We start from the raw sequence: 27930 nt of genomic DNA, 5'->3' as shown, positions 1-27930 counted from the left end.
AATTAGTTTCATTGTTGAAGGGTTTCAATTTTTTTTTTTTACGAATTCAATTTAACAGTTTATGTTGAAGTGACCAGTACCTATGCGCTTGAGCTGGAAGGATGGAACAGGGTGGTTGGATAGATTGGATAGGGTCATGCAACAACATGTTAGTCTGGTCATGTCGTAGTAGGCACAATTTGTCTTAGTACTTGCATTGCATCGCTAGCTGTCATATTATTTTGGGTCAATGGACGTCCACGTGGCACTATTAAGTTTGTAGTTTTGGTTGTAACTGGGGTGGCGAGCCTCATTTGACTTTTATGTCATGTCAATATGTCATTCACACGGATATAGTATTTTGGATTATACAACCCACTGTTGGGCATGACGGAACCTATCAGTGAAAAAGATAGGTGGTGTTTGTGTTGGGCCCACTTGAATGACCAAACATAAATGTATTGTATGTTTTTTTTAATACATATAATGATAGAAAATATTTACTAAAAGGTGTAGTGTTTTTTATTAATTATTTATTTTATTTTATTTTGGACTTTTCAAACCTACACTGACATGTATTAGCAGTCAGGTAAGGAAGTGTGGGGCCCTAACCGGCCCACTACTATCGCATGTTTTGGACCCCACGCACATTTTGGCTCCTCTCCCCTAAATAGTTAAAAATGTTCTTAGTACTCTGAAAACTTCAATCCTCTTAAAAGCTACAATTAGTACTTGATTCTCACCACAATAAAACTCACCATGGGAGGTGAGTAAGGAACAATAATCACATCTAATGAGAAAGTAATAGAATATCTAGGCAATCTCAAAATTTTGCACATTGCATTCTATGTTGACATTGTGTTTGAGATGATATCTCTATAGTTTTTGCATTGCAATATTTAGTAAGAAAAAATATTTGAATAAATACACTATTTATTTAAGTTTAAAATTTTAGTACAAATGTTCTAAATGAATTTATCAAAATTAATTATTAAATAATTATTAAGAAATGAAAAAATATGTTATGAGTTATTTTATTTATTTTTAGTTAGTTAAGAATTATTTTATATCTTTAAGTTTTTTTAAAATGTGTTGGTTGTGTTTTAGTTTTGATTTATATGATCATAATATGATATTTTGTATCTTGTTGTCATTATAGGATATCTTTTGTTAATTAAAGATTATTAGTTCCTCCCAAGGCAAGATACTATACTATTGCATCCATTTAATTCAATATTTTAATTAGTTTATCCAATCAATTCACAAAATTAAAAATTTTAACAAATTTTTTATAGTTTATAGTTAAATTTTTTTATTTAATATTTTTAAAAAAAAACAATTTTAATCTTTCTTTATTGGTTAGAGTAGTGCTAAAATTCAATTTTTTTGTTTAAAAAATGCACATTTTTATCCATTCAAATTTAATATTGTGGGCCAAATGTACAAGCAAAATAATTATACTATGTGACAATAAATTAATGTTGTGGGGCCCAATGCACGATGGTTGTGTCCGTTGAGCCTCCATATGGACACGTTGCCTAGATTGGCCATATCTCTAACTCCTATCGATAGTCACAACTTCGAGGCAAAAGTAAGGAATTATGCATTTATTTGGCGTGTTTCTTCAGGTTTTTTAAATTCCAAATTAATATGCAATGTCACTGGCCAAATTTTGTTTATTTAATTCACTGGCCAACTTGATTTGTATACAATTTGTTTGTAAGCATAGTCATAATCATAACCATGTAATTTACAGTTTTTAATATATATATTTGCAAAAAGAGGGATATGTTGTGCATAGGATCTAATGAAATTTTACTATATTAAAATTAATAAATATTATTATGATGAAAATTTTACGAAACATTAAGCAATATTTTTTATATAATGTAAAATAGTTAGTTACATGGACATTAATAGTTCTTTGGAAAAAAAAAAATATTTATATGTGTAAAAGGAACATTTCAAATCTTTTATTTTTTCTTCTTTTGACTAAAAGTAATAATAAGCATATTTTTTTAAAATTATATATTAATTAAAAAAAATTAAATAATATCTTATCTCCTTTCCTTTCAATCGTCATTCACAATTAAATATTTCAGTCTTAAATCACTTAAATAATTTTAATTTTAATTAATCAGATTTAGTATTCAAATAAAAACATTTACATTGTATGTTTTATTCCCCACGAATACAAAAAAAATAAGTGTCGCGTAATGGCAAGTACGTGCCTTTATAGTATTATAATAATAATATTTCTTGTAATTCTTAAATATTATAATTTTGAATTATTTAAAATTATATTATTTTAATTATATTTTTGTAATACTTTGGCAATTGGACCCAAAAGATTGAAGGAAGGTACAAACAATGAAGTCGAAATAAAAGCAGTTGTATTAGTAGTCAAGATGGCCAAGAAAACATCAGTACCACAATTGCATCTGGGGGGCAATTCTCTAATTGTTATCAATGTCATTATCAAGGGTGATATTCCAACGTGGAAATTAAATAAATATGATAAAATTATAAGAGAACTTTTAATAACTTTTAAGGATTTTAATATGGTGGCGAACAAGTTGTCGAAGTGGCCATTGTCATTAATGGAGGAGCAAATGAAATTTTTTTGGGAGGAACTCTAAGAGATCCAACTTGATTAATAGTGTTGGGTTGTATGTTGCCAACTCCAACAACCATAATGGAAAGGTGTGTAGGTTAAATGCGATGGACAGGTGTTCTGTTTTAAAGGCATTTTGGTCATTTTTATCGCACAACTATTTGAAAATTGGTGTTGTAGACACCTAAAATTGTCCTCTCATAATTAAATAAAATTATTTATTTATTTAATTAATTCATTTATCATCTTCTAACGTTTTCCCATTTAAATAAATACTTTATTTATTTAATTAGTCCTACTTCTTCTATTAATTAAATAAATCTTTATTTAATTAATTCATTATCTTTTTCCCTCCATGACACATGTCATTTGTCTCTTAATTATTCTACCTACCCCCTTCATTATTTTATTATTTTCCCTACCTACCCTTTAATCACATCAGGCCTTTTATTCTTTCACCTCTTAATCTTATCCCTCCTTTTTCTAAGGTGTCATTTATATAAGAGGATACTCTCTTCCTTTTATAACCCTAATGACATATGCAATCAAGTCTTCAAGCAATCAAGCAACCTCACAACCACAATTCATTCTTTGTTGAGATCTTGTGCACATACAAAATCTGAGAGAAAATATATCAAACAAAATCAATGGAGATAGGAAACAATGGAGATCAAACCCTAATTGGCATGTGAATGGTATTATTGTTGCATTATTGATTTGCATGTTCTTAGGTTTCTTCATTAGTTCATGGTGAATGCTTTGTTGTAGAACTAGGGTTTTGTTGTGGTTGGATCTTTTATGGTTTTGCAATAGTTTATCATCATCATTTTACATCGTATACATTTTGGCATGCCTGGTGGGACTCTTGCCCCTTAGTTTCTAACATCTTTTTGCATTTTTAGTCTTTTTTATCAAGTTGCGGATCAGATCAGCTACAATTATAGGCGATACCGCATTTACGAATCATCTTTTTGTGTCTGCATTTCTGTTTTGTTTTTTGTTTTGCAAGTTTCAGGTCTTTCCATGTCTGCGTCAGTTATTTTCGCGTCTATGAACTTTGTCGTGTTTGTGTAGCTCTATTCACATTATGCGTTTGTGTTTTATGTTTCTCATTTTGCAGGATCTCTGATATCTTTGCGTCTGTGACATCTGTTTCAACATCTGTGTTTGGATTTTGTGTCTATGTTCCAAAACGGTTTCATTATATGTTCATATATCTCTATGTTTATGTTCAGTATTGTCGCGTCTGTGTAAGGTATAAGCACATTTCTGTTTATATATTTTTAGTTTTCAATTTTGGGTTTTGATCCTTCCTTTTTAGGGTTTTTAGTTTTGGTTTCTTTTTCCTAACCCCTTGCTTGGACTAACAAAGTGGTGCAACTGTTCAAAGAGAAAAACGTATTGTCGAAGGCCCCCTTTTCACATTTCAATTTAGATTTTTTAAAATTTACCTAACAAGTGTGCTTGCAGGTGGGGGTGATTATCAAAACTACTAATCATTTTGTTGCAAGGGTAATTTAGTGTGTGTGTCTTTGCATTTCAATTCCTAGTTTAATTAGGCTCATAGGTTTTCATTGATCTTTTTCTTTGTTTGTTGAGGGTTAATTAACTTTTCTTGCAATGTCGTGTGCCTCTTGGCATGCTTGTGTTTAGATTAGAACCCTAAAGGTGATAACAAAAGTATCCTCTCCTCTCACCTTTCATTGGACCTTGGGTGTAAGAGAAATTGTTATTGTCTTTTAGAGAGCCTACCTCCCATCTTGTGAGAGGGAACGACCCAAGCGGTAATGGGATAAATCCAAGTCTTCTCTTAGTCATAATATTAAATGTGTGACGAAAGTCATCACAACGGATGCTAATTGCCTACTTACACCAACTTCCCCACTACCTATGTTCTACAGGAAGGAAGCCTCTTGAGGGAGAGAGCATATATGGACACCCAGAAGAGAGTCTTGTACTAAACATCCTTTTGTTTTAGAGGCCACAATCCCTACATTTCATGGTTTGGGGTGTGCGGATTGTACCCCGTAGATACCCCTCATGTACCCTTTGATGTTGAGATAGGAATTTGTTGATTATATTTATATCTTCAAGGTAAGATAATCTGGTATGTCCGAGAAGTGGGTGTTGTGGTGGGGGAGCCAGTGCTACCAGAATCTCAAGATGTCCACTTGTTTGAGGTATTTCTATGTCATAAGGGCCCCATTGAATGGTTTCTTTTTCCAGCCTAGGTTGTGCATATTTTCAAGTGTCTTCAATTTGTGCTATACTAGTGGAAATCTTTTGAATATACACACAACAAAAACTTGACAAAACACCTTCAAACATTATGTCTTCATTGTTTGTTGTGTTTTCTTGCCACAAGACATGCAAACATTAAAATTTGGTCACACTCAACAATTGCAAAAATTTGAGAGAGATTACAGAACCTTTCCAGAAACGTGTATGTGTCAGTATAAACCGCATTTGTGTTTAGAAAATACATATTTGCAGGGCAGAATTGCATCTAGGTTTCAGAAGGTCAGAAATTTATCAAAACACCAAAAATGCATCTGTGTCAACTAAAACCGCATTTGTGTTCCAAAGTCACGTCTGTGTTCGGCAGAATTGTGTATCTGATTCTTCAAAAATCAGAGAATATTGCATAAACTAATTAAAATGTGTATGTGTTCTAAAACGATGCCTGCGCAGCATACTACCGCGTCTGAGTTGTCTAAAATCGCATCTATGAATTCAACAATCATGAAACACCAGAATTGTGTCTATGTAGGGCAGAATCGCATCTGTGTTTTAGAACTAAAAATTGCATCATTGGTAGTGAAAATGCATCTGTGCAGTGCAGAATCACGTCTGTGTTTCAGAACTGAAAAATTGCATCATTGATAGTGAAAACGCATATGTGCAAGGCAAAATTACAGTTTCGGAATTGAAAATTGCATCATTAACTATGAAAACATATTTGTACATTAAGAAACAATATCTGAGTGGGTTAAAATCGCGTCTGTGAACTCACAACGCGTCTATGTTCTGAGATCAAAGAATTTATAAGGCAACTCTTCCAAGTGCTTCATTTTTTAGTCAACTAGTCTTTATCACAGCTTTGTCACACATTTTCAGTCATTTCCAGTCATCATTTGCAATCCTCATACACCCTTTTCAAACTAGAGTCAAAAGGTTTCTTTGAGGTCCTAATCATATCTTTCAAACATACTATAACATATCACTAGGTGGTTTCCGTATCAAATATATCATCTTGGGTCCCATTTGGTTCTCTTTACTCAAGGTCAACTTACCTCATCAAGAGATCTATCATCTCTTTGGAAGTCACACCTTACTTTAGATCACATATTTTGGACTTACACTTGTGGACATTACAAGACAACCCTAGATTCTTGTTTTCCATCTCATATCCCTCTTGGTCTTCCATAGTCTTCATATTTTCTTCCATCCTTCAGTGTAGCCAAGGTCTTGTTCATGGTTGAACCCCATTCACAAAAGTTTGGAAGAGAAGCTAAGGAAGCTCTAAGATCTCTCAACATGAGTACCTATGAGTTTGAAGGAGATGAATTTTACAACCCAGATGAGAATCAAAGTAATATACCAAACAATGACAATGAGAACAACAATGACAATGGAAATGCATCTATCACCTTCGCGGACATTGAAAAGACTATCATTGAACCAAGATTCAATAGAATGGTTGAGAAAATCATGAGAACAGGCCATCAATATTTCTTTCAAGTCATGACACAAAGTGGAACAAGATTACCTCATGATTTTGATGTGTCAAAAATTTTGGAGGATGATCCTAATCAAGTGAATCAAGCAAATGCAAATCCTAGAGGAAATAATGGTGGTAATAGGAGAGAGTGTTTTGTGCCTGAGTCACCTTCATCCTCATTTTAAAAACCTGAAGACACCAACACTCATGCTCACACCAATTTTGCTAGGAACTCTCATGAACAACCTCATAGTCGCCCTCTTGCATGGAGGAGAAATGATGATACACATGATAGCAACCAAGATCATACCAATGCATATAATTATACTGAAGGGAACATTCAAAATCATGACACGAGGAGACCCCATGTCAGATTTGAGGGCAATACTCAATATCACTCTCATGATACCTCCTATTTTCATGGTCATGACATGTATAATCGACCTAGACCTAGTGCTCCTCATTATAACACCATACCAAAGTGGTCCATATGCTAGCTACAATTATGTTCCTCCTCCATATGAACATATCTATGACCATTATCATCCATACAAGCATTATATCCCTCCTCCTCCACCTGGTGGCTCGGGCATGGGACTAACTCAAAGAGATTATACACCACCTAAAAATGACTTGCAACAACAAATCAAGGGTTTGCAAAAACAAATGGCAGATATGACTGCACCAAAGCAAGAGTATACAATGAAAGACATGTCCTTATCCAATTGACAGAAGTATTCCAATGCCTCCATTTCCTCCACATTTCATGACACTAAAATTTGATAAGTATAGAGGCAAATGAGATCCTAAGGCACACATAAGAGAATTTTTCACAGCTTGCATTCAGGTAGCAAGAGAGGAAACATATCTAATGAGACTATTCCCACAAAGTTTGGGAGGACAAGCTATGCAATGGTTCTCCTAACTTCCACCTGGAATCAAATCATGGAGTGATCTAGAAGAAGCTTTCATACAAAACTTTTCATACAATATTGATTGATGTGCCAATGACTACTTTATGAAATACCAAATAGAAAAATGGCGAGTACTTTGCTTCATACTTACAATGATGGAGAGGTCTTGCTAGTTGATTTTCTTGTGATATCTCACAAAAACAAATGGTAGAAATGTTCACTCAAAACGTCAATCAGGACATTATATATGAATTAAGAAAAGCTTGTTTGTCCATCTTTAAGGAAGTCGTTGACAAGGAATTGGCAGCTCAGAAAGTCCTTATTGAAAAAGGCACCATTAAGATATTCAAGGAGAACAAAGATGAATCAAATGGGAAAGATAAACCCCGCTTTTGGAACAAATAAAAGAACACTGTTAATGATGGGGTAGTAGATGCAAACATGGTAAAACCAAAGATGAATTTCCCAGGTACAACTTCATCAAATTCCAATAATGAAGTAAATTCTCAAAGGCCATCAAAGCCTCCAAGAAAATGCACTCCATTGGGAGAGTCAATTGAGACAACATTTAAGAAATTGGTTGCAAACAAGCTTATAACAATACTAGACAATCCACCTTATGAACCAAAAGTAAAACCCACATGGTAGAATGATGATGAGTTTTGTGAGTATCACAAGAGCAAAGGACATAAGACTAGAAATTGTCATAGATTGAACAACATCATACAAGATCTTATTGACAAGGGTGACATAGAAGTTGATGGTCACACTTCCAATGAGGAACATGCGATGTTTAAGGAACCATTCCCAAAGCATGATAACTCCTAAATCAGATAATAATGCCAATTATACTACCGCATCCTATGATTATACAGTCAGCCATATTTACATGGACAGTCATATTTCTACCATTATTATCAAAGACAAAACTCCTCAAAGTTCTACTCGAAAGATTAAATTTGTTTTGAAAGGAATTGGACCATCTTCATCAACATCTAAGGACGAAACCCTTGAATGCAACATTACAACTCGACGGGGGGTGAACTCACAATACTGGTTCCCACTTTTTGACCAACTTTGACACTTAGATGAACATTTTGAAAAAAACCTTCACTTTCAGACATCTATAACTTGTAAACCATTAAGAATTTGAGGATGATGTAAACTAGTGATTTGTAAAATCTTGTTTGTAGATTCTATTTTTTCAATTTTTTTTAATAAAATTTTATTGATTTTTCCATCTCCCTCAAAAAGTAGTTTTTTACAGCAAACATCGTTTTTTAAGAGTGATGTGCATCCCACAACGCATAATTTTTTTTCTAGAAATGATAAAAACTTAATTCTTTTGAATTTTGGTTTTTAACATTAATACCCAGGGCATGCAGTTGGTTTGATAGTGATAAGTTGAATATTTTTAATTTTTTTGTTAGAAAGAAGACATCAATACCTAGTGCATAGTATTTTTTTTAATTTTTTTGAATTAGTTTACTATTTTTCCCAATGCATTGAATAAAGAAGTTCACGTTCGGTGAAAAACCTACATTCATAAGAAATAAAATTAAAATATATTAATGAAATTAAATATATTAAAAATTATGTTATTTGGAAAGATTATAATAAGGACTAGATACTTAAAAATATAAAACTTCTAAATGAATTCATTTGACCCCCCAAAAGCTAATGTAAAATTGGTTTTTTATCAATATTTGATAGATGCAATGGAGACTCCATTGCAAGTATGATTTAGAAGTAGAGAGGTTCTATCCAAGAAATTTTGATCTAAGAGCCTTTGATCTAACTCTCTTCAATTAATTACTTCAAATGGGACCTCTTAAAGCTTAACTCATTATATTTTTTAAAAAAATGTATGATTTCAACAAAAATCAGGATGTACCAAAAAGTGGGAACCAGCATTGTAAGTATAATCCAGATGTACCAACATGGATTTTCAGCCTTAGGATCTCAGTAAAAACCAGATCAAACATGGTTAAGACTTTGGTAATGACATGGTTTTTCAATATAATATGTCCTTTATCAACAATATTATGACCAGATCAAACATGTTAACATATGTGGCAAGAAACACTAATAACTTGAGGATTATAATTTATGTTGGTGTCAAGTCTTTGGTTTCTTTTGGTGACATGTCTTTTATCTTTTCTAGGATGTCTCTGACTAGAGATTCTATCTCCAGTATGTCTTTGACTTGAAAGGCGAGGATGGGGTATGTTCGCTTATTTTGTTGATTGTGGATTATCTCTTAGTAATACTATGGCTCGTCCAAGGATATGAGGATGTTGTGAGTCTAGTGTGAACTGGTGCATTCCTTGTCTATGACTTTTTGATCTCCATGCAAACAGGTACAATGACTTTGTAGGTCAAACCTATACCTGGATGGTCATAACCTATTTGCCATAATAAAGTCCAATGATGACAAAGCACAAAAAGCGCTTTTCACCTCCATATCTTCTACCTTCCATCCCCCTTTTTTTTCATTTTTCCTCCATTGTCCCTTATGAGTCTAGCCCACTATCACATGACATGTAATATTCATCTCATGTAATGTTCATCTGCATCATCACATGTTAGTAAATTCCATCATATGCATATAGAAATCATAATCACACACCACTTATAAGTACCTCATAAAAGAACAAAAAAATAATGCATCACATCAATGTATATATTTCATTGCATCATATATGTAATAATAGATCATCATATACATACATCCATAACATAAGCATCATACATAGATTGCATCATCATATAGAATCATCACATCAAATCATATAAAAGCATTGCATCATAAAGCATATAGAAACATCATATAGGAAAACATGCATATAATAATCGCAAAGAATAGGTCATCTCATATATATCAAAAATATCATTGTCATGATATAATGATGTCACAATATCATATGGCTACAAAATCACCTGAAGGTATCTATATCATCATATACAAAATTTATATAAAGATGGATCCAAAAGATCTATGATGAAGACCCTCCCTTGGAGCCGACAAGCCTCGAAGGAATCTAAACTCCCAAAGGACCAACCCCTAGATCATCTCGTCAGCCTCCTACTACTAACCTTGCTAGTGGTGCTAGTGGACCCATAACACCCCCACTAGATGCTCTTTGTTCCTCTCAAATTGTCATCGTTGACCAAGATGCCTGTCTATAACTACCTGATCTAAGGTGGGGTGGTACTGCTACCTCATACAAGCTCTGTCAATAGGATATATCCTCCCCTACCCAAATGCAATGCACATATCCCAATGCAATGTCTCCCTGTAAGGTAGCCCTAGTTGTCCTCAACTCATCCTTTATAACTATGTATTGCTAGATGGTTGTATCCCTCTCTCGTGTGATATATTGGATTTGTTGCCTCAATCAAGTCACCTCTCTATCAAGATCATTGATCTCATCAACCTAGACTTGTGTGATCTCCCTGAGCATAAGGAGATCATCCTCCTCTTCATCCCCTCTAGCTTCCCCCTCCTCCTATCTAACCTGGTATGGGGATCTTGCATAGGCTTGTCCTGCTCATCTTGTGCCCCCTATCTTTGTCCCTGTCCGCCCTAAACCTATCCCTATATCTGAGGTGCAACTTGTAATGGTTGTCCCCCTCTCCCTTTGTGTGGCCTCGGTTGGTCTGCCTCCCTCCCCACCTCCTCCTTGGACTCCCTCTCCCTATCCTCCTCTTCCTTGTACAACCCTCTTGGCCCCTCCTCTCCTCTTTCACCTCCACCTTCCACCCCCATCCATGTCATCCTCATCATCATCGTCTAACCCTGGCACTGGCTCCCCTAGGCATGTCAATCATAAAAATGGATGTGCCACAAAATAGGTCACATACTCCTCTGTCATCCTAGCATCAACCACATCTGGTAATAAATCCAATGATATTAGAACCATCTCCCCAAAATGTGTGAGAGTTGCATCATATGACAAAATCAACCCCCATTGGACCTTCTCTCTAACGGTGCGTGCAAACTCTCCTGATCCCGGGGGCATTTGCTAAACTCTACTGAACTGTCGGGTAACATTGTTAATCAAATGTTTGTCCAAAATGTAGGGAGTCTTCCCAATGAGATACTTGTTGTAGAAACAAAATGGTAACTCTATCGCATCCTCCTCCCAAGTCTCACAATCCAAATATGACCTCCATGTGACGCACTATCTATATCATCTATAATATCTCGTTGATACTCTAGCTTCCCAATTTGTGGCTAGGAAGTGACCATGCTGTAAAAATGTGCATACGCCTGGTCATGCTCTTTAAACCTAAAATGAATAGCCCTCGTCACCACTATATGCTCATAGGCCCAAACCTGTAACAATGTAACTCTGCACCCTAACCTGCAACCACCAAAGTACACAAACTAATGGATCTTATGATACAAGTGTGCTAGTATGCATGTGCCCCATGCAAACCTGGTCCTTTTTGTCAATAATATCTCTAGTTCCCTGCCCTTCCCTATCTCCAATCCGCTGGTAGCCCTATCTAGAAATAGCAATCCATTGATAACCCCTCCCAAAACTGTCGCCGGTCTGTCCTCTAGTGTACATGACCTCCTAGCTCAAGTGTCTTGTCCTCAGCTCTATCTCCAGGTATTTGAAGACTCGTTGTAGTGCATCTTCATCCCCCTCCCTATCATACATGACTATATCTCCATGTATGGGTACCCTCAAAATCCTCTAACAAGACTGACATCTCGTCAGTCGACAAACGGAAAGTGCAAGTCTCAGAGTGTCATCTCTCTACAAGAGCAGTCAACAGTCCTATGTTTGCCCAAATCTTAGGCATATACATGGTGTGTCTCAATCCCATAGCCTCAATCATAATATGGTCATCAGCAGTCAAGCCTGTCCATAATCTTCATGTCATGGGAAATCTCTCTCTACACTAAATCTAGAGTAAGTACTCTTGCATCCAATCAAACCAATTACATCAATCCTAGTAGTAATCATCTTCATCACATAATGACGTCTATCTTATTATATCCTAGCCTAGTGATACCTATGTTTATCACATTGTGTTTCTCCTTAGATTCCATTTCAGTTCTTATGTCTATCACATGGCGTTGCATCCTAGTGTACATGTTTATCACATTGCACTTGATCTTATCTAGCTAGAGCACTCGCTAGATTTTATCAATTCATCGACTTATCCTATACTTAGTTTAGCAAACCTACCTGCTTATGGACACCTGTTGAGTGAATCCTCTCAACAACTTATCCAATTGACAATGCATGTTTATCATGATTGCCAATTCTAGCCTACCTTTTAGTTTGTCTTTCCTAGGGCACCTGTTGAGTGAGTCTTCTCAACAACTTATCCAATTAACAGTGTATGTTCATCACAGAACTATCAATTTTGGCCTTCTAAGACATAAACATGATTTTATGATATAAACACAATTTTATTCAACATATACATGCCTTAGCAATATAGACCTGCTCTCTCAGCATAGATGCGACGATGTTCTACACAGACACACCCCTGCTACACATGCATGATTCCTTGACCTAGACACGACCACTGGACACAAACACGTACGTTGAGAACATAGATGTGATCTAACCTAGACGCACCTATTTGACATAGACGCACCCTAAACCTACACAGACATGTTAAAACAACTTTGCACCACTTTCATTTTTTGCTAAACTGCCTCTAAAATGTAACAAATCCATAATAAATGCAAAAAGTATTGAGCAAGTTCAAAGTACTTATCGGCTCGCCCATTTCCTCTGGCCTCTTGAACCATCGGATGTGATCGAAGCGATGAATCCTCTCTTCCATCTCTCCTAGATTGTTGATTGTTGTCCCCAAGTGCCCTGCTCTACTATGCTCTTTTGAGTGTTGTGGATGCAAATGAGGATGTTTTTCCCTATGGCCTCTATATATAGGCTACGTAACCTTAATCCGTCATGTCAGTCTTATGCTTCCCATTCATTGCTTTTGAGTCGATATTTTTCCTATGCGGCCTTATCACTTTATCTTTAGCCTTTCTAGCCTTTATTTCTTATCGAGAGATTGTCTACAATTTTTTTCTTTTTCAAAATTTTTCATCCAATCTCTCGAGGGGGCATATCCTTCTTGTCTTAGGGCAACTTTGTATCAGTTTATTTTATCTTATTTGAGCCAACGCGACAAGCTGCATTGTCACAAAGGGGCAAAATGTAGACATCTAAAATTTTCCTCTCATAATTAAATAAATATTTTTATTTATTTAATTATTTTATCATAAGCCTTCTATTAATTAAATATATCTTTGTTTATTTAATTAATTCATTTATCCTCTTCTTTAATTTTCCCGTTTAAATAAATACTTTATTTATTTAATTAGTCCCACTTCTTCTATTAATTAAATAAATATTTATTTAATTAATTCATTAGCTTTTTCCCTCCATGACACGTCATTTATCTCATAATTATTCTACCTACCCCCTTCATTATTTTATTATTTTCCCTACCTACCCTTTAATCTTAGCCGACCCTTTAATCCTAGAACCTCTTAATCTTATCCTTTATTTTTCTAAGGTGTCTTCTATATAAGAGGATACACTCTTCCTTTTATAACCATATAAGAGGATACTCTCTTCCTTTTATAACCCTAATGACATATGCAATCAAGCCTTCAAGCGATCAAGCAACTTCACAACCACAATCCATTTTGTGTTGAGCTCTTTGTGCACATACAAAATCTGAGAGAAAACATATCAAACAAGATCAATGGAGATAGGAAACAATGGAGATCAAAACCTACTTGGCATGTGAATAGTATCATTGTTTCATTTATTTATTTCCATGTTCTTAGTTTTCATCATTGGTGTATGGTGAATAATTTGTTATAGAACTAGGGTTTTGTTGTGGTTGGATCTTTTATAGTTTTGTAATAGTTTATCATCATCATTTTTCACCGTATACATTTTGGCATGCCCAGTGGGACTCTTATCCCTTAGTTTATAACATGTTTTTGTTGTTTTAGTCTTTTTTATCAAGTTGCAGGTCGGATCAATGATGATTACAGGCGACACCATGTTTATGAATCATCTTTCCATGTTTGTGTTTTTGTTATATTTTTTGTTTTGTAGGTTTTAGGTCTTTCTGCGCCTACATCAGTTATTTCCACGTCTGTGAATTATGTCATGTCTATACAGCTCTATTTCGCATCTACATTCGCATTCGACATCTGTGTTTTTTGTTTCTAGTTTTGCAGGATCTCTGATATCTTTACATTTGTGACATCTGTTTCAGCGTCTGTGTTCCAGAATTGTTTTATTGTAGGTTTCAGATATCTTCGTGTCTATGTTCAATATTGTCGCATCTGTGTAAGGTATAAGGGCGTTTTTGTTTTTACATTTTCAATTTTGGGTTTTGATCCTTCCTTTTTTAGGGTTTTCAGATTTGGTTTCTTTGTCCTAACCCCTTGCTTGGACTAACAAAGTGGTGCAGTTGTTTAAAGAGCAAAATGTATTGTCGAAGGCTCCCTTTTCATATTTTCATTTGGATTTTCTAAAATTTACCTAACAAGTGTTCTTATAGGTGGGGGTGATTATCAAAACTACTAATCATTTTGTTGCAAGGATAGTTTAGTGTGTGTGCCCTTGCATTCCAATTCCTAGTTTAATTAGGCTCACACATTTTCATTGATCTTTTTCTTTGGTTGTTGCGGGTTAATTAACTTTGTTTGAAGTGTCTCGTGCCTCTTGGCGCACTTGTGTTTATATTAGAACCCTAAAGGTGATAGCAAAAGTATCCTCTCCCCTCACCTTCCATTTGACCTTGGGTGTAAGTGAAATTGTTATTGTCTTTTAGAGGGCTTGCCTCCCATCTTGTGAAAGGGAATGACCCAAGCGGTAATGGGCTAAAACTAAGTCACCTCTCAACCACTATAAAAAATATGTGGGACGAAAGTCTTCACAACTGGTGCTAATTGCCTATCTATGTCAACTTCCCTAGTACCTATGTTCTACAGGAAGGAAGCCTCCCGAGGGAGAGAGCATATATGGACACTTGAAAGAGAGTCCCATACTAAAAATCCTTTTGTTTTAGAGGCCAAAATCCCTACATTTGATGGTTCAGGGTGTGTGGATCATATTTTGTAGATATCCCTCTTGTACCCTTTCATGCTGAGATAGGAATTCCTTGATTATCTTTAGATCTTCAAGGTAAGAGATCTAGTATGCCTAAGAAGTGAGTGTTGTGGTGGGGGAGAAAATGCTACCAAAATCTCTAGTTGTCCGCTTGTTTGAGGTATTTCTATGTCATGAGGGGGCCATTGAATGGTTTCTTTTTCCAACCTAGGTTGTGTATGTTTTCAAGTGTCTTAGCCATAATTCTTATTTCCTAGTTTAACACGACGAGAGCTCAAAGCCCTATTTTTTAATCCAAAATATCAAGGAACCTTTATTTATAGATAATGGTAATGTTGCATCAAAACACAACAAAAACAATCACCATAGATAGCAAATGGAAACTCATGAATCTTTGTATTAGGAACATCAAATCTTAGCTAGCTCTGCAATGCCTCTTCCTGTACTTGCTTTTGGGATTGGGAATCATTCCTAATTACCTCATCCAAATTCTGCTAGATCCAAAGGTCGGAACTTATTATGGTTTCTTCTTTCCGGTAAGCCCCAGAATTAGCCAAAATATCAACCACACAATTAGCCTCTCGATAAATATGAGATATCGTATAATTCCCAAGATAAGGGAGAATATCCACTAGTAATTTTATCCAACTATTTAACTTCCAATTAGGGGCCATACCATTGATAATAGCCTGGACACACACTTGTGAGTCACCTTCAATGTCCACCACTTGAATGTTCTTTTCTTTGCATATTTTGAGCACAAGGACTAGGGCTTCAAACTCAACTCCATTATTACTTGCAGTGCCCAATTGTTTAGATGCAGCCCAAATGCATTCTCCATTCCAATTTCATATATTACACCCTACACCTGCAATGCCTGGATTGCCTTTAGTAGCCCTGTCAAAGTTCAATTTCCATCTTCCATTTTGTGGGTATTTCCATCTAACTTCCTTCATGTCTACTTTTATCTTAACTGAACACATGCGTGGTCGCTGGAGCTCAGTCCATTCCTTTTGCATCCATTTGTCCCATCTTGAAAAGTTCGATATCTTACATTTTGTAGTTGTATTCACAACTTCTATGATCATGTGCTTGATTTTAAACACTAGGGACTCAACCTCCAATGTTGTATCCTTGAATATTCTCCTGTTACGTTCCTTCCAAATGTTCAAGATCACTAGTGAAGGAGCAATTACCCATAAATCTTCCGATAATGATTTACTACCCAGCATTGGCCAACAAGAAATGAACTCTTTTAAATTATTTTGTCTAGGCCATGTCCAAGATAAAGAACAACTTAACCAACCCCAATAGTGAGACACATATTTGCAATTTACGAAGATGCGATCTATTGATTCTTCCATTTTGAACCACAAGACACATCGAAAAGGACCGTGAATGCCAATTTTGTGTACTCTATCAATGGTTAAGTATCATTTATGTAAATCCACCCAAAGTAAGGCCCCAGATGTAGGCAGTACAACCTTGTCCCAACATAATTTTATAGGCCACCCTTGGGAACTTTGTGCACTCTCTTGAATCAATTTGCCAATTCTGACTGAGTATTCCCCTAACTTTGCACCGCACCAGATAATCTCATCATGATCTAAATTATGTATGATTTTCCTTATACCAAGTTCCTTATTAATAGCTTCCTGAAGTGCAATTGGAATCCCAAATTCGGATGTATCAATCCAATTATAGGAATATTCAACTAAACCAGGATGCCAACATATATAATACAAAACCTTTGAACCATATCTTAAAATCAAATCCTCAACATGGTCTCCAATGTCTAGGATGTCTATGAGTCTCTCATATCCATTGCAAGACTCCATCCAAAATTTGACCATCAAACCATTATTAATCTTCCATGCTAAATGGTTTGTAATTAGATTCATGTTGTCCCATAGGAGACGCCAAATGGTAGACCCACCACAAGAATCTTCTATAGTCAGAATCTAATAGGGATCATCATTGTCTAAGTATTTTTTTTGAAAAAGTTTGCACCAAATCTTTTTTGGTGATCATTATATTTTCCATGTGAGTTTTGCACCGAGAGCCATGTTTTGGACCTTCATCTTTTTCAAACCAATACCACCAATCACTTTTGGTTTACACACATCCTCTCATCCAATCAATTGGATTTTATTTTCATCTTTAAATCCCTCCCAAAATATTTTTTTCTAAATTCCTTCCAAATCCAACTCCACCTTATGAGAAATTGGAAAATAAGACATGATGTAGTTGGGCATGGCTGATAGCACAAATTTGATCATAACTAGACGTATAGCCAGGGACAACCATTTGTTCTTCCAAGTCGAAGCCTTTCCCCTACACTTGTTGACTACATCTTCCCAATGTCTTTATCTACAAACTCCACCAAGTATTGGGGCCCCCAAATATTTTGTGGGCAATGAAGAAATAACAAAGCCAAGCTCTCTAGCAAACATCTTCTATGTGATCTTTTTAGTATTAAAGAAGAAAATTGTAGACTTATCCTTATTCATTACCTATCTAGAACAAGAAGCGTACAAATCCAAAGTTTCTTTTATGGCTCTGGCCTCTCTTAAGTTGGCCTCTCCAAACATAACCATATCGTCTGCAAACTGAGTATGTGTAGCCAGAGAAATCCCTTGGACACACTTAATGCCTTTCCAAATGCCACAATCTCGTAGATGCTTAGTCAATCTACCCATCACCTCAACCATGATAACAAAGAGAGAGAAGGAGAAATAGGATCTCCTTGCCTAAGCCCATTTGTTGCTTTAAAGAAACCAAACAGAGAGTTATTTACTAAAATGAAAATCTTACCGAGGATAAGATGAATTTAATCATATCTATCCAGTGACTACAAAAACCAAACTTCTCCAAATCTGCACACAAAACCATTTAACTTTATCATAAGTTTTGGACACGTCAAGTTTGATCATCATGCCTTCTCTTGTTTTCACTCTTCATTGTGTGCATAATTTCGTTAGTGTAGATGATGTTATTTGTAATCTCTCTACCTAGGGTAAAACCATTTTTCTCCTCTAAAATGATTTTATTCAAAAAAATTTGAATCCTATTGGCCAACACCTCCAAAATTATTTTATATATGGTATTATAGAGCGAAATTGGTCTTTAATTATTAAAGGATCTACAAGTCACATTTTTGGGGATGATTAGAATTATTGTGTTGTTGATATCCTTAACAAAAAAATTATTGATTCTAAAGTCTTCCACAACACGCCATATAGCTTTACCCATGAAATGCCAACAATTCTGAAAGAATGTAGCTGTGAACCCATCTAGGCCAGTAGATTTTGTTAGGATGCAACTAGAACAATGCTTTTTTCACTTCCTCTATTGTAATCACTTCACAAAACATTTTGTTGTCATCCTTCCCAATCAAATTTGGAATACAATTTAGTATGGATAAATCATTGTCATAATTATAGTTGTCGCCCAGTATGAATTTGAAGAAGTTAACTGCCTCTTGGCCAACCTCACAGAGCCCATATGCCATACTACCATCAACATTTGATATAGTCTCAATTTTATTAGTCACTCTTCTTGCCTAGATAGAGGAGTGGAAGAAATTTGTATTTGAGTCGCCCTCCTTAAGCCAAATTTTTGGAGTTGTGTCCTTCTAAAATAATTCTTCCCTTGAAAGAACTTCCTTAAGTTCATCCTTGAGGGTCTTTTCTTTTACAAAATCCTCATTAAACATGTCATATTTGATTACTTTGTCATTCAAATGCTCTAGATCCTGCTTGATTCGAGCCTTTTCCTCAAATATATTTTTAATAGATCTTTTGTTCCAATCCTTAAGCATAACCTTAACATGTTGGAGTCTTTTCACAAATTTAAAACTTACAGTGCTAGAGACCACGTAATCCTTCCACCATTCTTCTATAAGGTTTATTAGGTTGCTTACACACCACAACATATTTTTAAGTTTAAATTTTTTTACCTATTCCAGGTTTCCTTTGCAAGATCAATTATACTGGAAAATTATCCGAAGCAAAATTAGGTATGATCCTTGATTCCATGGACATATCATTGCAGAGCGATTCTGGAGAAACAAGGAAGTGATCAAGCCTTTCAGCGATGTTTGTAAAGTCCTTTCTTCTATTATTCCATGTAAAGACTCCATTTGATGCAGGACAATCTATCAATCTTGAGTCATTTACAAAATCTCTAAAGTCCAAAATGCTTTATTGATTATTTTGATGTCACCACTCTTTTCAGACTCCAAAATGGCATTAAAATCCCTACCAATTATGAATTTGAATTCCTTCTTGCCCTCAATGAAATTTTAGATCTCCTTCCATACTGCAGCCTTTTCCTTTGTTTTTATCAATCCATATACACAGATAACTATGAATTGTTCATTTAAAGATAAAGAAAATGCATAGGCAGCCATTCAATGCTAGGAAGATGTAATTATGCTAATTCTTATTTCATTTTCTTTCCACATGATTGCCAAACCACCAGTAGAGCCAACTGCCTCCTAGAATACACCCTTCCAAAGTCTACAGTAGTTAATAAATTTATTCCCCTCATCTATTGAAAATTTGGTTTCTTGAAGTAAAATCATAGAGCCTATGAAAAGTATAATTTGATGCTTGACCAATGCCACTTGTCAAGGGCATTTAGGCCCCTAACATTCCATGTGGCGATCTTTATAATTTCCCAAGGGATGACTCTCCTCCCTAGGTACTTGACAAGAATTTTTAATACAATATTTTTTATCATTGGCTTCTTCTTCTCTTAATTGCTTCAATGACTTCCTTCCCCTTCCTTTGTGATTGCCCTTGTTGGTCCATACCCAATTTGATTGTAGTAGATTGGGATATACATCTTTCCTCTACAATATCTATTTTATTAGTCGTCGATTCCTCTTCTAAATCCTCTAATTCATCACCCGACTCTCGTTCAGAAATAATTGGATTGTGAGCTCTGGGAGCCTAAGGGGACTCTACCTCCACAGGTGAGTTAGGTATTGATCTTGCATTCAATTCGTCTTCATTAAAAGTATGGTTTGATTCTGAATCCACGATGGGAACTTCTATGGCCAAAGTAGTCTTCATAGACTTTGTATTAGATTGATTCAGATTATGCTTCATTTTCCAAACAAGTTTAAATTTCCTTCCTTTATTGTAATCTAGAAAAGAATGAGATCTTGAGCCACACTCCATACAATTTATTTTGTCTTCCTCAACCTCGACAGATTGTTGTCATTTCTTTTCTTTCACCATTAAGGAAATGGAACTTAGAATCTTCTTGATTGTTGTGATCTGTATATGAATATATTTTCAAAGATCTTCATCCAATTGTTCCATATTAATGTCTAGTATTGTACCTAGAGTCCTCCTGATTTCTCCAAGCATTCATTGGCCCAATATTCCAAGGACAAATTGTATAATCGGATCCAAATAGGTGCATCATATGGATCAGTCAAGAGCGGATTAAAATTTTCCTGCCATGGCTGCATATATAGAGGAACACTTCCCATCTGCCATAAACCCCCATACTCAATTTTCTCTTTCTCCTCCGCATTTGCAAAGATCACCAAAAAGAATTTTTTAGGAAGGAATTTTATGATTACTTCAATCATCCATTTTGCTTCAATCCACTTCCTTATTGATGCCCTAGCCATGTTAGGACTAATGAATTTACAAATAATGGCTAACTCAGAGATAATTTCAATATTACTTTCAACTTCTTCAGAGACATAGATTAGAATCTCTTCGCTCTTACTATTTTCTTCTTGGATTTTAGGGGTTTTGTGAAGATTCCTTAAATTCGCATGACTTTGTCTATAATTTGTTGCCTTCTGATTTTTCCTATGATCCACAATGTTTGCATGCAGAGCCATTTTAAAATTAAGTATTAATAATTATTAAATTATATAATGAAAATAATAAAGTAAAAATAGGTATTTTTTAATGACTAAATGAAAAATGTTTGAATTTATGATTAAATGTTATATAATTATATTGTATATATTAAAATAATTAAAAAGAAAATTATGATTTTCAAAATGTATTAATAAAAGTAGAATGATTTCCAAAAAAATTATACAAAACTATAATTATAAAAAATACATACTTGGGTTTTTTTTTTAATAGAAATATTTGTTTTATAATGCTTGTAATGAAATAGTTTAAATATTTATTTAAATTTTTATTTTATTTTATTTAAATGGTGTGAATAAATCCCTATACAATAGGTAGTTAATTTTATTAATTATATTTTTCAAAATTTAAAAAAAATTATGATTTATATATACTTATAAAGAAAAATCACTTTATTTACAAGATTATCAATAATAATAAAAAATAAAAAAAGTTAGTTAAAATAGACATTTATTTTTGAAACATAAAGAAATCTAAAAAAACCTATAAAATCAAACATCCCTATAAATTCTCCTATAACACCATATTTTTTTCATCCAATCATATTGTAGATAAATAATTTCTAGTTTAAAAATATAAATCTCAACTTTATAAAAAATCACGTTTATTTTGAAAACAAAAAATATAATTGATGCTCTGCGAAATGGGGGAAGGTTAGACTAGAACCTGTGGTGGAATAACACACAAAACCAAGAAATTGTTAGTGTTAATCAACCAAAAACTAATCTAAGCAGGCATATCAAAAGAGGCACACAAGTGGAGGTTCAAGATTGAAATGTTTACTCTACAATGCTATGCAAATGTGAATGAAAGCTAATATTAGATGCTATGATGCTAAAATGATTTATTTTAGGCCAAAATAACAAGATATTAGTGATTTATGCTAAAATTCTCTCTAGAATTTACTATAACTTAGATGCACACAAGTTTTTTTTTCAGGATCTAGATTATGAAGAAATGGGCTCTATTTATAGGAAAAATGGAGCAATGGATCATTGAGATTGAGTAATCTCAACAAGGGTCAAGATTGAATGATATTCAATCCATATGAGGCCTTTCAACCCAATCCCAAGATGACAAGTGTCAAGTGAGATAGGTTGAGAGGAGAGGGAATAAACATTAAATGTTTGACATGACCTGAGAGTTAACTTAGGACCTAACGTCAAGGTTAGGTTGAATGAATAAATTTTTTATTCAAAGAATAAAGCTTTTATCCAATGGATAAACTCTTGTGCAAAGGCAAAAGGGATAACCATGGTCAAAGCATTAAATGCTTGAGGAGACACATGAGTGCAAGTTGACTTAACCATAAATGGTTATGTAAGAGCCATTAATGGACATGTAAGAGCCATTAGTGGTTTTGGAAGACTTTAGAGGTTAGATTGTTGAACACACAAAGCATTAAATGTTTTTCAAAGACTTTGAAGTCTTTGAGAAGTGACTCCAAGTTGCTTAGGAATGTGACAATAATTAGGGGATGGATTAGGTTAATTGATTAGGATTAGATAGGTTCTAGAAGAATTTAGATGGGGGTTTAGGAGTGCAAGTGGATTTGGTGGGTGAGGGAAAATAGGATTTTAATTAAAATAAAATTAATTTATTTCAATTAATAGGTGCAAGTTGCATTTGTAGGAAAATGCAAGTGGGGGTATAAATGATTTAAATAAATATTTTATTTAATTTATTTAAAAGAGGAAAATGGGGATTTAATTAAATAAATAGAATTTATTCATTTAATTGATTGTGAATTTGGTATAATGAATTAATTAAAATAAATTGAATAATTTATTTAATTAATAGGAGAATGTTTGAAGATGAATTAATTAAATATTAATTTAATTAACTAATGGCTAGTGGATTTTTAATCAAATAAATAGCAAATATTCATTTAATTAAACTGGACAGATTTATGTGACTACAATAATCACTTTTGATTGGTGCAAAAAATTGATTAATTAGGCTTAAGTGAATGCAATAGTACTTAAGGCAAGTAATAACATATTTAAATATTTATAATATCTATGTATATCTTGTAAAAGATGCTTTTATCTTAAATTTGCTTCATCTTTTATTGTTCATTACTTTTGATAATATTAGTATACAACTAAAAATGGTCTGGAGATAATTGATTAAATACTCATTTATTTAATTAATAACTCTTCCCAATTAATTAAATTCGCAATGATTTAATTAATTCCCCTTAATTCATCTACTTGTAAATAAATCTAAATGATTTATTTATTAAGTTCATTTTGTATCCCTCTTTTGATTAATTAATCAAAATTAATTAATTAATTCCCCCCCATTTAATTCATTCTTCTAATCCCATAATTAAAATTAACAAATTCCAGATTTGTTGAGTTTAATTATCTTTTTCTAATTATTTAAATTTATAAATTAAAATTGGACATATGTGTCCTAACTTTAGCCCCTAGCCTAACCAACCCCTAACCTAGCCCATCTAATCCAACCTATGGTCTAACTAACCCTATCCCTTCTTGCACATCCTAACCTCCTTATCCTAACCTCATGTGGGTTGGATATTCCCTCTTGAGGATACATGGAACTTTGGCCAATTGTCCTCTCCCCTTGGACACTTTCCCTCTCATGCACGAGATTCCTTGACACTTGTCACCATAGGGATAACATGTGTCCCTCCCTCCAACTTCTTCTCCATCTTCTCCAATCTCGATCGTTGATATCTTTAGATCGAATCCTAACCGTCGATTCCTTCCACCTCGGCTTGGGCCTAGGAATTCCTATAAATACCCCTCATTTTGGAGCAATAAGGACCCCTTGCATCCGAGTTTTCACATAGTTATTATAGTTGATTGCATCCTTTTGAGCATTTGAGCATAGTTGAATAATTAGAGTAATTCTAGCATGTTTAGCATAGTTTTTATCATGATAATCTAGTTTCTATTTCAAGCATGTAGCATAAATCATCTTAGTCTTAATCATGCATCCAATCATCTTCTCTTAATCATGCACCAAATCATCCTAGTCTTGTGCATTTGCATAATCATGATCACATAGTTACTCAACTTTTGAGTTGCCACTTTGGAGGTCATTGTTTGCTGAGAGCCACCCACTTACCAACTTCAAGGTCCTCAAAAATAGAGGAGGATGGGATATCTTCAAGGAAGTCATTGGTTTGCTTTTATTTAGTTTTCCATTTGGTTCTTAATTCCATATGTTGTCACATCTATTGTGTTTATTATTACTAATTAACCATATTTTAAACAACACATTTATTGGCACCCATCGTGGGGCCCCTTTGATCTAACAAGTTTGCTTGCAAGAAAATTTTATTGACAGGTTCTCAGATCAACAGAATAGCATTTTAGAGGCATAGATTAGCTCTCTCAAGTTCCAGATTCGCATTTTTGGTCTCCGTATTAGTGTCCCGTCATCTCCAGTGGCGCTCACATGATCTTTGGCAACTAAACAACAAAGGATTTGGCTTTGTTTTTGCCTTTTTCCTTGTTTTAGCATTTTTGGTCTCTATTTTAGCATTTATGGCTTCTATTTTATCTCTTTCAGTATTTTTGTCAACGTTTTTGGTATGTTTGTCAGCATTTTTGGGTTGTTAATCGGCGTTTCTGGTTTGTTAAGCAATGTTTGTCATCTGTAAATTAACATTTCTAGTTTCCATATCAGCGTTTCTAGTTTCTAGATCAATGTTTCTCATACACAAATCAATGTTTTTGGTATAAGTATCAATGATTTAGGTTATTCTTTCAGCATTCTAGGTTTTTCATTCAACAATCTCATGTTCTATTATGTGTTTCTCATATTTGCTTATGGGCTGTCATTTTCCCAATATCTGATTTGCAGTTTGTTGATTTGTAGGTACCTATTTTGTTGTCAAAGACTAGAGTTATAAACCCTTTCACAGTCAAAGAATGCATGATAAACTACTAACTTTGTGTGCAACCGCGGGATTTTGCATTTACTTTTGAAAAATTAGGCACATAGACTCATTACAAAGGAAAGAAAAAACATGTCTTATGTGTATTTGATGATAGGCAAGTATGCTCTCATCTTTCTTAGGTGATCAAAAAGCTAGACTCGTCTGTTATTTTCAATAGTGCATTTCCTTAGAGGGCCTAACTCTTGAGTAGCCTATAAGGTCGAGTGAGAGGGAACGACCCAAGTGGCTAACGGATAACGCCAAGTAATTCGAGTCATTATAATCAAAATCATTTGTGACGAAAGTCATAAACGGCGAGTGTTACATGTTGTCATAACGACGTCATGTTTCCCTTAGTACCTTTATGGTGCGTAAAAACCTGTAGAGTGTAACCTCTATAGGTTGGGAAGCCTTCTTTAATGGAGTGGAAAATATTGTTGATTATGTCCACTCGAACGAATGCCTTGACTACAACCCTTTGTTCTTAGAGACTAAAAACCTTCTATTTGTTGGCGCAGGAGGTCAGATCTCTGAATCCATCCCACACTTTCGTGACTTATTGTAGAGATAGTAGTTCCTTGGGAAGTGATGACCTAAGGAATCCAAAACTTGGTATGCTCGAATAAGTGAGTGTCATGGAGGGGAGCCAGTGCTACCAAGTTCCTAGGCTATCCGCTATGAGTAGGCATGACTGAGAGTAATCTCAAGTGGGAATCTAGCAAATATTGTCCTTGCCAGCCTTAGGATTTTGTCATTGAATGTACATGAGTGTCTTTTGTCAAAGTCAAACACACATTTTGTCTTCCATGCTTGTTAAAAAAAAGTGAATTATAAATAAAAGGACATAATCAACCTTGCAAACATTGGCAGAAATAATTTTTCAAAAGCAATCATAATCAACAAACATTAGAGTTCCTAGTCTAAACATCAAAGTTCTTGGTCTGAACATTAGAGTTCTTGGTCCAAACTTTAGAGTTCTTGGTCCAAACAACATCAACTCTTTCAGTTCAAACATCAACTCTTTTAGTCCAAACATCATCTCTTTCAGTCCAAACATCTGAGTTGTTGGTCCAAACCGTCAGAGTTTCTGGTCCAAACTTTAGAGTTCTTGGTCCAAATAGAAAAGTAGCTCTTTCGATCCTAACATTAGCTCTTTTAGTTCAAACATCGGCTCTTTCGGTCCAAACATTAGCTCTTTCAGTTCAAACATCAGCTCTTTCGGTCCAAACGTCAACTCTTTCGGTTCAAACATCTGCTCCTTTGATTCAAACATCAGCTCTTACAGTCTAAACTTTAGCTCTTTCAATCCAAACATTAGCTCTTTCGGTTCCAATATCAGCTCTTTCAGTTCAAACATCAGCTCTTTCGGTCCAAACATCAGCTCTCTCGGTTCAAACTTTAGCTCTTTCGGTCCAAACATCAGCTCTTTCGGTCCAAACTTCAGCTCTCAGTCCAAACATCAACTCTCTCAATTTCAACATTAACTCTCTAAGTTTTGACTTTCTGAGTCTGAACATCAGTTGTTTGAGTCTGTGCATCAACTCTTTGAGTCAGAACAACAGTTTTATGAGCCCTAACATCAGTGTTTTAAACATTAGCACTCTGGTCTAAACATCAACATTCTCAGCACTAACTTTAGAGTTCTTGGTCTAAACATCAGAGTTCTTAGTCTAAACATAAGAGTTTATGGTCTAAACATCAGCATTTTTAGTTTAAACATTATCATTTCTGGTCAGTTTCACAGTGCTTTTAGTCATTTTGTCAGCATTTTTAGTAAATTTGCACCAAAATCAAAAACCAAAAACAACCCTTTTTCAAACTAAAACATAGTGTTAAGTCATCTTCTCAAAGCACTCAGTCGAGTTATCATTTGTCAAAGAAAATTCAAAACTAGACACACTAAGGTTTTAAAGTATTCATCTCCAACAAGTTTAAGATTCAACATCTCAAGTGCATAATCTCATTTCTTTTGATAAACGGATCTCTCAAACATAATTTATCATCAAGATCTATCATCCTTTATCACGAAACTACAATGCTTGATCAGGCTAACCTTGTTCTCTACATAGGATATATCGTTCTTATTAGACTTGGTCATATCAAAATCATAAAAATTTACACTCCAAACAAGGATCGAAAACTTGCAAACTCTCAAATACTTACATGACCATTTCGTGTCGTCTGAAAAAGAGGAAACTTATTCAGAAAGCGATCTTGAGAAAGAGAATATTTCTCTACATAAATCACAAACTCTGATTGAAACATCGCTTATTCTTACACTGCTATTGTGATTATCTACACGATCATGAAAATGATTTTGACAACGAACCTTTGAGAACACAAGTCTTGCAACAAAGATTGGGATTATCTCAATCTATCAATAGAGGTGGTCGCATCAATTTGTCATAATTACTTCAACAATTGATCACTTATTGAGATGCATTTTCGAAAACCAAAACCTTGCAAAGCATTCTGATCACTTGTTTGCCCGTTTTAACCAGGTCTCAAAGATGAAAAATCAAAGAAAAGGAAATAGAGACATCTGAAATGGCAAAAGATAACGAGAGAATGGTACAAGAAAATGAAATAGAAGAAGAGATAACTGAAGAAAACATTAGAGAAGTCCAAGAACATCCTAAATTTGATAAATATATGGAGAAAATATTGGAGATTGAAAAGGAGAAATACTTCCTAATATTAGCAAAATCTGGTGCTAAACTTCCCCAAGATTTTGACACAAACAACTTAAAACAAAAGGAAGGATCAAATGAT

Source organism: Cryptomeria japonica, chromosome 10 (assembly GCF_030272615.1).
Source record: "Cryptomeria japonica chromosome 10, Sugi_1.0, whole genome shotgun sequence".
NCBI classification, from domain to species: Eukaryota; Viridiplantae; Streptophyta; class Pinopsida; order Cupressales; family Cupressaceae; genus Cryptomeria; species Cryptomeria japonica.
Note: the sequence above shows the minus strand (reverse complement) of the source record.